Source organism: Glycine soja, chromosome 16 (genome assembly GCF_004193775.1).
Source record: "Glycine soja cultivar W05 chromosome 16, ASM419377v2, whole genome shotgun sequence".
NCBI lineage: Eukaryota > Viridiplantae > Streptophyta > Magnoliopsida > Fabales > Fabaceae > Glycine > Glycine soja.
Window position 1 is genome coordinate 20595005 of NC_041017.1, and position 12602 is coordinate 20607606.

The following is a 12602-nucleotide window of genomic DNA, read 5'->3' on the forward strand; positions in this document are numbered from 1 at the left end:
CCAAATCCAAATCCAAATATATAATATAAAGACTCTCACTAAATGAAGGCAACAACTAAAATAACATCATATGAGCTACATGCTCATGCTTAAAGTGTCAACCATTAGTTAGTGGGTTAGCCAATATATTGTCTTTTCTATATATATGTTTTATAAATATCTTTATTTTCTGAATTTTGTCTTTGATAAACAAATATTTTATGCCAATAACCTTTGACTTGGTTGAACTCCTATTGTTGTTGGACTATAACACTACTAAATTATTGTCACAGTAAATCCTTAATGGCCTCTTAATGTTGGTAACAACAGACAAGCAAGTGACAAAATTTGACAACCATATCTTTTGGTTTGACACCTCATAGCAAGATATTATTAACTCCACCACCTTAGTTAAAGATGTATCCTAACATGGAGAGTCTGCTATCTAGGCATCCCGCAAAATCAAAGTCAAAATACTTAATGATCTCTAAACTTTCAGATTTTTTATATGTAAGCATGTAGTTCATTGTTCTCTTCAAATAGCATATCATGTGCTTTATTGATTTCTAGTGTTACATACCAAGATTACTCACATATCTCCTTAGAACTCCCACTAAATGTTATGTTAGGACGAAAAATAACTTAAGCATAAGGATTATTTTGCATTATCTTATTTCGAGATTACAGACAAGGCAATGTTTGAGACTAACTTGTCTCCTTTAACAATGGGTGTATACTCCGGTTTACTATCTTTCGTGTTGAATCTATTCATATTGTATTAGTATAACCCTTTTTTGTGATAGTAAAACTATATCATGGCTAGCAAGATGTCATCAAACATATAATTCCAAAAGGAATAATTTACTCCCACTGAACTTTTGGCAAATACGATCATCAACCAAATTTTCCCCAAAACCACAAGAGGTAATCTTGATGAGCTTTGTAACAACATTGACGGGAAACATATTTAAGGCAATAAACGAATTTCTTTAGTTTGCACACCATAAACTTTAGATCACCTTAAACAAAGTTTTCTAATTGCACCATATAAATTGTTTCATCAATGTTCCCATTTAGAAATACAATCTTTACATCCACCTAATGTAACTCTAAATCAAAATGAGCTATTAGTGTCATTGTAGTCCTAATAGAGTCTTTCTAAGAAACCAGAGAGAAAGTATCTTCATAATCAATGCCTTCCTTTTAAGTAAAGTTTTTGGCAACTAGACACACTTTATATATCCTAATATTACTCTTTGAATCATTTTTGGTTATAAATGCCCATTTACAACCTATACGGGTTTTACACCTTCAGGCAATTTGAAAATATTTTGAACATTATTGTCAACCATGATTTTATCTCATCATTCATTAATCCACTTTTGAGAGTTAGAACACCACACAACTTGACTAAAGTTAATTAGATCTTCTGCAGTCAACCCAATGTCATACTTATGGTGTTGAAGAAATACAACATAATGATCCTAAAGTGGATTTCTCCTTTCTTTAGTAGATCTTCTTTATAGCACTTCTTGATGTTGTTGAGTTTGAACTATAAGTGGTTCTTTCATAGGAATCTCAGTGTTGTCTTGTCCTTGAATGATGTTAGGAATAACATCATTATTAGTTTTAGATTTATTTCTTGAACAATGATAAGTATAAAGACTTATCTATTGTCAATAACAAGTTATTCTTTAAATTCAACACTCATTATATTTTCCTCCACTCCAAACTTAACTTCCTCAAGGGATCTTGCATTCTTGTCTCAAAGAAGGATCTTATAGTGGGATTGTAAAACTTATACCTATGAGAGCATTCAATATAACTAAAAAATAATAACTAATTATCATTAAGTCTGGCTTACGTTAATGCAACCAATAAGGCCTTGCTTTAGTTAGACATCTGCAAATGTGCATGTGCCTAATATTTGGCTTTTCCCAATTCACAACTATAAGGGGTTGTTAGTGACTACTTTACTTGGTATCCTATTAAGGATATAAACCATGATCTTTAATACCTTCCCCCAAAGTGGTTCTGGTCAAGAAGAATCGCTAGTCATACTTTTTACCATATTCTTAAGAGTCTAATTTTTTCACTCTGCAACTCCGTTCATGCTAGGTATGCCTAACATTGTATATTGTAGAACAATTCAACACTAATGGAGGAAAATTGTGAAGAGCTCTATATGTTGTTTACCTTATCCATCATATCTACCATAGTATTCACCACCACGGGAAGATTTTACAACCTTAATTTTCTTTCATAGTTGAAGTTTAACTTCATCTTTGAAAAACTTAAAATGTCTAGAGACTGAGACTTCTCATTAAACAAAGAGTAATCGTCTATGAACTTAACATACCTTTGTATATTCCATGAATCCGTAAGAGAACATAAATATCCTTAGGTATTAGTTCTAAGACATCCGTAGCTCTTTTGGCACCAAAATCTCTTTTGTTTGTTTGTTTTACATCTAATGTAGACTTGAAAATCTAACAAATCTAAGAGTTCAAGAATTTCCTCTAGCACAAGCCTCTAGATTTTCTAGTTAGAGATATGGCCTAAACACTTATGTCATAAAGTGATGAAATTCTCATTTAATTTACATTTTATACCGTATAAATCCTTTTGCAATGTTTCATTATAGGAACACTCAATGTCAATTAAAGACTCGTAACCAACAACGTTGAATCATAAGAGAGACTAACCCTATTATTTTCAAATGAACAAGAATAACCAGATTTGTCCAAAATAGAAATAGAAATTAAGTTTTTTCTAATAGATGGTGCAACATATGTCTCAATCAAATTCAAATGAAAAGTCATTAAAAACAACCTAAAAGTTTTGATATCTTCAACTGTAACGTTATTTTCATTGTCCTATATAGATAAAAATTTCAACATCGCTTGACAAATGACTCCACAGACAACCTTGTATAAACATACTTTATGTGTGAGTAGTAACACTAGAATATGCCCACCAAGTGTTCTTCGATACAAAAATTAAACTTACTTTATAAAAGACAAAAGTGAGAAGTTTACCCTTCTTCACCAAATAGTATACTTGAGAAACTTTTACTTCATATGTTCCACCTTCTTACAAAAATAACATGCAAATTCCTTATCTTGCCTTCATATTTTTTCTCTAATTGAGAACAACTTTATGCAATATATCATATCCTTAACTCTCTTTCTTTTCTTATTCAAAGAATGACTTGGTTTGATCAAAGATCAAGATAAAGAACAACTTAGTTTGATCTAGTGTCATAATAAATAAAACCTCATTAGAGTTTTCTGTAGTTAGAAAGGGTCGATTTGTCCAATTCCATGCAATTGAGGAATTCTTTACTAACAGTTCAAACTTAAAAGTTTGCACCATGTAGTTTTAGGATTCCCAAAATTGAGTAAGGAAAATAAGAGCGGTAGCAACATCAACTAAAGAAAGAACAATAAACATATCAGACTTAATCTTTTGATAAATTTAAAGATCCAAACAAGATACCTTGAGCACCATTAATCCCCAATATTTGGATTGAAAGTACTAAATGCAAGTGGTATTCTCAACGCAATGATCAAACATTGGTGATAAATCCTGTTAAACAATGATTGTCTTTGAACACTCCATTACTCACATGAAATTAATCTGGCGATAATTCCTATCAAATAATGATTGTCTTTGGACATTCCATTATTCACATGAAAAATCAATCCTTATAATCACCACACATTTACCATCACATGCATGTAATTATTCGGCCAAATTATGTCTTTCTTAGGGCTGAACACAATTTGCAAAAATAATTCCACACAATATCTTATGTAAATTCAATCAAATTAACCCACACAACATAGATTACTTTGGCAACATGTTATTTTGATTAATCCAACCAAAAATTCTAGAAAATTTAATGAAAATGAGAGATCTTAAATTTACACAAATTCCACACATATATAAGTGCAAAATACAAAAAAATGTATACCATCAAGTGATCACGTGACCGCCCAATATATAATTTATTACACTACAGTTAGTGTTTGTTTCTTAACAATTTTACAAACACTAAATGTGCTATGGGAATGATATTGAAATTAAAAAATTCCATAACACAATGCAAATCCGTATCAATAAAATAAATTCATATTACAGAATACTTAATTTTATCTTGAGGGCAAAAGATACATGATATAATAAAAAAATCATATATTAATGTCATTGCCATCATAAACCACATCGCAACTATATGTCATCCAATAATCAACCCATGTCACGATGTAATATTTAAAACATATACCAAAGTAAATATCTCATGATATTTAAAATCTAAAGTAAAATCCAAATGGCTTTACGAGTTGGTAAAAAAATAGTAAAAGAAAAGGAAATCACATTAATTTCCCAAAATTAACATGCACATATGGATACTAAAATATTTACTTTTATTGTATCCAAATCAACAGCCATATAAAAAATAAAAATAAAAAATGGTTGTCAACCGTAAGCCATTATTCTTTGATTTGTAAAACATGTGCAAAAGCTACCAACCTGGGGTATATATTAGCCATATATTAATATCTAAATTAATCCCTGAAATATAATCTTGAAACAAAGACCTTATAACTTAATACCAAATATCTTCACAAATATTAGTTACGTAAAACCTGGATCCTAAATGAAGGGGGTCAAATTTCAAATTGATATAAGGCTATGTGACTGCAAAACAATGATTGATATCGATCATAAAAAACTTTTGAACCCAAAATGGTATCTACAACGGGATTCATTCAAGAAAAACTCTATCTAAATATCAAATAATAATTGAAGAAATTACTTGAATCCTAACAATCAAACAATGAGAACATGCTCTAATACCACTTGTTGGAAGTCCTAACAAGCAAAAACTCATAGGTCTTAAGATTTACACCATGTTTGATTATCAAGGATTAGAGTAAATACTATGATCTATGGTTGGTTTCTAATCTAAGCATTCTTGAATAATGGTTGTGCAATCACAAACAACGATGAATAATGTAGTTGATGACTTTATGGTTTTTCTTCAACCAAATTCTCTTTATTCCTCAATGGGACTTTTGTAACTCTCTTCAGATGAAGAGAAGAGAAATTATATGCCAGCTCAATATATTGGAGAACATAGTCTACTTATAATGTGTTAACTTAATAGGATTCTCATTATTCCCAACATTGACATCTACTCATTTAAGTTCATATCACCTAATCTGTAGTCTAACAAGTTCACTTAATTTGACCGTATAAAATAAATCCCACTAATGATAAATAGTTAATATAATTATCTTAAAATATTAATCCACATTAATTATTGGAATAGAAAATTCCAACAATCATTGTCACCACTATTGACATTGTCACCACTACCAATGTTACCTCCACCACCACCGTTGCCATCGTCACTATTGTCATTGCCACTGCGACTACCACTAGTGTTTCTATCGCCACTATTGTTGTTGACATCACTACCATCACCATTGCCACGACCACCACACAAAAACACTCTTAAACTAATTGTAATACGATATAAAACTTTCAAAGTTAGTTTATTTTGAAACTAATCATATTTTAAAAACTAGTTTAAATTTTTTAGAAACTAAAACTAAAAACCACCCCAAATAGGACCTTAATGTTGGGTTTGGTTTAGAGGATGAAAACAAGGAGGATGAAAATAAAAGAAAAATATTTGAATTAAAGTAAAGTGTAAAAAATGAGGGATCCACATCAAACAACATTATTTCTCTTCTATTTCTTTCCCCCTCTTCTAAAACAAACACAACCTAAGTTTTTGTTCATCCTATTCGAAAATAATCTTTTTTTTTGTTGTCTGACCCTTTTTCTTCACTCCCTCACCCATTAGTGTGACATCAAAGTTGCATTGTCCTTGTTTAATTTGTGTTGACAATGGGTTTGACATTGTAATCTTCTATGATAGGCAACTATGTGGTTCTGTGTCACTTAAAAGTTATGCTCTGTAGTAAGATCTTAGGGGCATTGGTAGGGGCAAAATTTTTAGTTACCTGGGAATCTTAGTGGGAAACTTAGATCATATTTGATTTACTTTTAATTTTTTTTGTTTCAAAAACTGTTTTCAGAACAATTTTCCTTTAATTACCGATCAGTTTATCAACTAAAATCTATTGAATTTTAAAAAGTGTTAAATATTTTTCAGTTAAATATTTTTTTAATTGTAATAAAAATATCACACTACTTTTATTAGATTGTTTAATGTGGTATAATTAAAGTGACAGGTATAAATATGATATAACTCTTTGATTCTCAGGGAACTTAAATAAATATGCTCAAGAACATTTATGACCAACCAAACATATTTCAGGAATCATGATTTATGAGATTTATGTTTCCCAAGAATCATGATTTTATGCATAAAAAAAACTTCTCCACTACCAAACACTTCCTTTAGAGCTTTTTTGTGAAAAACTAGTTAAAATACATTTCCTAGACATGCTATTTCCCAAGAATGTTATTTTTTAAAACAGATACCAAACAAGCAACCTAAGTTTATCAGGAAACTAAAAACTTTTCTTCTATCAAATGTTCCCTTTAGGTTAGGGTTGGGAGAATTGGTTGAATGGACCAACATTTTTTAAGTTTTTCTACACTTATTTTAGTTTGTGAGACCTTTATTTTAAGTCATTTGTTTATTAAATAGGCATAGTACATACTATGATAAATATGATTTAAATAATAATAACTAATATAACAAAAAACTTAAATAATAATATAAACTATAAATTATTTTAAAAATAACATATAATGTAATAAATTAAATAATAGTAAAACATGACATAATAATTAATTTTAATTATATTAGTCTATTATGTTATGAATTTATAATTTATTATGATCATGAATATTTAATTTAAGTTTGTTTAATGGTATGATTTAGAAATTATTTTCTTTTTATTTTATAGGGTAAAATATGTTTTGCTCGTTGTATTTTCATTGAATCTTATTTTTAGTTCCTGAACTTTCCTACCATGTAATTTAATCCCTAAATTTTATATATATAAAAAAAAAACATGTTTTTAGTCTCCCCTCACAACTTGAAGTTAAAAAGGTGCATAAATTGGATAGTAAACCCTAGACTAAAAACACTATTTTTATAAAGTTCAGGAACTAAATTGCAAGATATAAAACTTTAGGGACTAAAAATAAGATTTAAAGAATGTATAAAGACTAAAATTCTACCTTGTTTTTTTATGCATATGTATGTTTTTTTTCTTTTTAATAAAAATTGTTTAAAAGTCTATTTTGTATTTTGAGAAAATGAAAATTGTAAAAACATGCTTAGTTAAATAATTTTTAATTTCAATAAATGAATTTCTTGTTTTTACAACCAATTTTACTAATTTTCTGTTAAAGAATTCTAGAATAGAAGATTTTAAAATTTATAATTAATTTTCATTTCTACCATCGTCAACTAATTCACAATTTATAATTAATTTTTTTTTGCTTTACTCGTCGAACAACACAATTCAAAATCATAATAGCAACTCTGTGATTCACAAGCACTCAATCTTTGCTAGTCTTTTCCTCTAGCTTGTTCTAATTGGTTACTGGCAAGTACAAATCCTTTGAGTATAGATTATCTTCAATCATTGATGATAAACCATTTTTTGAGTGATATTTTGTGAGTTTTTATGTCAATTTGCATGAGTTTTCTTGGCAAAACTCACGTTTGGACACTAGTTTTTTATTGCAAAAGTACAACCTCTCAATTGAGTGAAAGAATTGGAAATTGTATGATTTTATGAAAATTTGAAGATTCTACACTTGATCACGGTCGTGGTAAGCCCACCACAATAAGATGATATCACCCCTCCAAACCAGTGTCAACAATCCGACAACAGCCATGGTAAATTTACCACAGTCGTGGTCAATCGTGAGGATCATAGTCAATCCATAATGTCCCAGAGCTTCAACGTCACTTCCTACCATGATTGTGGTAGATTTTACCACAGTCGTAGTGTATCTTTTCAAACTGATATATTTAGGAAGCTATATATAGGTCTCTAGACTTTGGAAAAAATAATCTTTTGTTTACTTTCATCTTTTTACGAATTTGAGAGATCCTTGAGGGATTTTGAGAGCTATGAAGCATGGACAACACCGTGAGGACGGATCGTGATCATCATTCTTGTTTTATTGGTATGTCTATGTCTATTTTGTATAAGATTGCTAGTTTTTCTTTGTTTATGAATGGCTAGTCTCCCTAGTCTAAGGGTTAGGATGTAACTGTTCAATTGTACCCTTCTCCATGTTCCTAATAAAATTCCTCTTTGTTTTAAATTAATTAATTCTCTTATCTTTATTGTTTATTTGGAATCAGTCATTCTAATACTTAATCAATTGCATAGTAGTGATCATCTACATCTAATTGGTAGATCTAGGTAGAGAATGTTTTACACCAAATTGCATGATCAAACTATTTGGGTAATCTCCAATAGATTAGTTAACCTTTAATTGATTATTCCTACAATTGATTATATCAATTGACTTAAATTGATAGATCCGTGATCATTGGGATATTGTTTTAAGACAAAGAGCATCATTTGACCTTGATCATAGACTTTGGTTGATTTTGGGAATCGACAATTAACTGGGAAATAAATTTCATTGGGATTGGGATTGAGAAAAAATTAATACTAGTGAATCATAACTCTTGGCCACTCTTATCATCACTCAGTCTATCTTGGCATTAGTATATTTGTTTTATTCTAAAAATCAAAACCATATAAATATTTAAATATTTTTTTAGTCATCTTAACTGTTAGTTTAATAAACATGATTAATTGAGAATACAAGTGGTCCTTTGGGTTCAATATTTGAACTTTTGAATCCACTATTACTATTGCATAGGGTACACTTGTCCTTGTGCGAGTCTTCCAAATTTTAGGCATCAATTGACTTACAATAGAAGTAATTATCTGCATTTTTCTTGAATCATCATCATGAGCAACTGATCGAGGCCGTACCCGAATCAAATAAACATGAAAATGCAGTAACTAGGAAGTGATCCTAGGTCGTTTCCCAACGAACAATGATAAACCAAATGTTCATAATATACTTGCAGTAACAGTAACGATTGGGGGGGGGGGTTTGTTTGTTTTGTGATTTAAAGAACAGAACAAGTAAACTGGAATACGAAACTAATAATATTAAAAACAGGTTGTTTCCTCTGATTTAGAAGCCATTCTCTTATCCTGGGTTATGGAGAATTCGTCCCTAATAGTTAACCACTTAATCCAACCCTATTTCAATTTACTAAGCGAAAATCAACTTAGGGTTGTCAATACATGATTAGGCAACACATACACCAGTTAGCCCTTCGTCCATTAAGCATGAACGCAAGTTAGGCTCAGAGGCAATTAATCGAACACGAAGCGTGCACAAATTAATGTTAACGAATTTGGGTTAACTGGTGAAGGGAAATCTGCTAGGAAGCCACATTATAAACGAAACCTCAAAGAGAGTTGAGCTTCGTCCTCAAAAGGAAACAACACCAGAATATTTAGCCTTCCATAGATTCAAACAGAAAACGTAAATGAAACTAAAAGCAGAAACGTAAACGAAGCAGAAACGTAAATGAAGCGGAAACGTAAATGAAGGCAGAAGAAGAAACAAGAACGAAATTGTAATCTGAAGCAGAAAATGGAAAATTGCATTACGTGAACAGTAGCATTAGAACAAAAAAACGTAAAAACCATAAACCCTATGCTCTGAATAATAGTCTCCCAGAATAGCCTTGCATAAATCCCAAGGCTGCTATTTAAAAAGAGTCACTCAAAGTCACTGGGCCCTATTACAATATTCTGGCCCAAAATGAAATAAACACTAAACCACATAAAATAAAATTGCAATCTCCTAATTAGAAATTACCTAAGGTAAGCGCTGCTTTATTTTCCCTCTTCAAGTCCACAACCAAAATCCAGATTAAGCCCAATGTTTCATTAATTCCTGAAATTAGATTAAAAACATCAAATTAGCTAAATGAGCCCAAATAATAAAACTGCCTAATTAATTTGACAATTAAGACTAATCAGTAATTAAAATGGTGCAAAAAGGGTTTAAGAAATAAAAGAAAATGATGGCACATCAAAACCCCCCATACTTAGCCTTTTGCACTCCTGGGCAAAATGAAACAAAGAACAAAATCCACGGATATCAAAGAGAGACAAACGAAAACATCCACATATTTCTCAATGAACATCAAGGAATGAAAGTAATGGGTAACATCTAACATAAGGAGATCCGAAAAGTCAAGACATTCATGAAATCATTTAAGCAACCCAATCATGGCAAAATAGTTAATCAGCTCAAGAATGAAAAGTGATAAAGCCTCACAAGATATACACTCTATCTCTCAAGTGTCTAGGCTACTATTTACCCTCAAAGCACCCATGAAAACAAACACCACATAAACTTGGCAAGATTCTAAAATTGACAATCAACCCATAAACACAAGCACATGAGGATCAAAAGGTCTTTTAAGGTTGTAATGGGGCCAAGGACAAGGTATGGAAAAATATGGAATAAGTGGCTAAATCCCAAAGGAAAAGAGGAGCAATGGGGAATAAGTGCATATTAAGAAAAAAATGAAAAAAAATAAAAAGAACTAAAGATAAAATTTAAACATAAAGAGTAGAACCAAAAGTCTCATCATTCTTTTGCCATTTAAGATCTTATTCACTCAACTTTATTGTTTTTCTTTTTCTTTTTTGATTTTTTTGTTTTTGCTCTGTAGCCTTTGAGAAACAGCATCTCATTCAGCATGTCCAACATTTAACCAATATACAATGTACATCAAGTATGGCCCAAAATACATCATGAAGCATAGCCAACAAAACATGTTATCCAATGAAACAACCCCCCCCCCCCCCCCCCCCCCCCACACTTATTCCCAAAACAATTCCAAAGCTCCAAAATTCCTTAAGGATATGGTGATATCATGGTTTTTCACTTAAGGCTTGTAGTCAGCTTCAAAACAAGGAAAGGGAAACAAGGCTCAAAAGGGCTATCAAAGGAATTGATCCAAGGTAAGTCCATTTGGCTAGAAACTTATAAGAACAAAATTTCCTCAATCATTTCCAAATATGCATGTGAATTAGGAAGCATCAACAAGAATCAAGCCAAGGTTATTGTGCAAGCAATCAATGGGGCAAAACACACCAAATGATTATGATGATGGATGGCTCAAATTCTCACAAAGGTAAACTCATCACTTTCAAATTGAGCTTTCAAAACTATCATGACATGTAGAGGAGAATCAAGGATTTCAAGTCACAAAATGTCAAGAACTTTTATTTTCAAAACAATTACCCATTTCTTGAACATATCCTATAATTCAAAGAAAAACATGCAAAGTTGTACATGCACACAGAATTGACCCAAATTATTAAACTAGAAATACGACAAAACTAACAACATTAACAAATTAACACAACTAACAAATTAACAAAACCAACAAAACTAGCAAAACCGAAGAACACCCCCCCCATACTTAAACAACACATTGTCCTCAATGTAGCACAATTAAAAGATTAAAAACAATTAAACCATCAAATAGAATTGGACAAGTGTAATAAAAGCAAAGAAGGAGATAGGAAAAGAAGAACTCCCTAAGTTATGGTGGAGGAAGAGTAGGGTGGAGTAAGGAAGTCTCTTCCACCACTACATCCACTAAAGAAGGGTTTGTGAGGAATGGCTTAAGTCGATGTTCGTTGACCTTGAAGCTCTTGTTTGTGGAGTCGCTTTTGATCTCAACTGTACCATAAGGAAAAACATTAGTAACAACAAAAGGACCAATCCACTTAGACCTCAACTTACCACTCATGAGTCCAAGCCTAGAATTATACAATAATACTTTTTGCCCAACCATGAAATCCTTCTTAACTATCATGCTATCATGAAACTTCTTGGTCTTTTCTTTGTAGAACTTGGCATTCTCGTAGGCTTCTAGGCGGATTTCATCTAACTCACTCAGTTGCAACTTTTTTTCCTTATTAGCTTGATCCATAGAGAAGTTGCAAGTCTTCATTGCCCAGTATGCTTTGTGCTCAATTTCCACTGGAAGATGACATGCCTTTCCAAAGACAACCCGATAAGGAGACATTCCTATGGGTGCTTTGTAGGCAGTCCGATGTGCCCAAAGAGCATCATCAAGCCTGGTACTCCAATCTTTCCTGCTTGGCTGCACAATGTTCTCTAAAATTATCTTGATCTCCCTGTTACAAATTTCTGCCTGTCCATTGGTCTGGGGGTGGTATGGTGTGGATACCCTGTGTACCACCCCGTACTTTTTAAGCAAGGCATGCATTGTTCTGTTGCAAAAATGGGTTCCTTGATCACTAACAATTGCTTTAGGTACTCCAAACCTGCAAAACAGATTAGATCTGACGAAATCTGCAACAACTTTAGCATCATTAGTTCTAGTGGGCTTGGCTTCCACCCAATTTGAAACATAGTCAATTGCAAGGAGAATGTAAACATAACCAAAAGAGACAGGAAAAGGGCCCATGAAATCGATACCCCAGACATCGAACACCTCACATAATAGCATAGGTTGCTGAGGCATTTGTTGT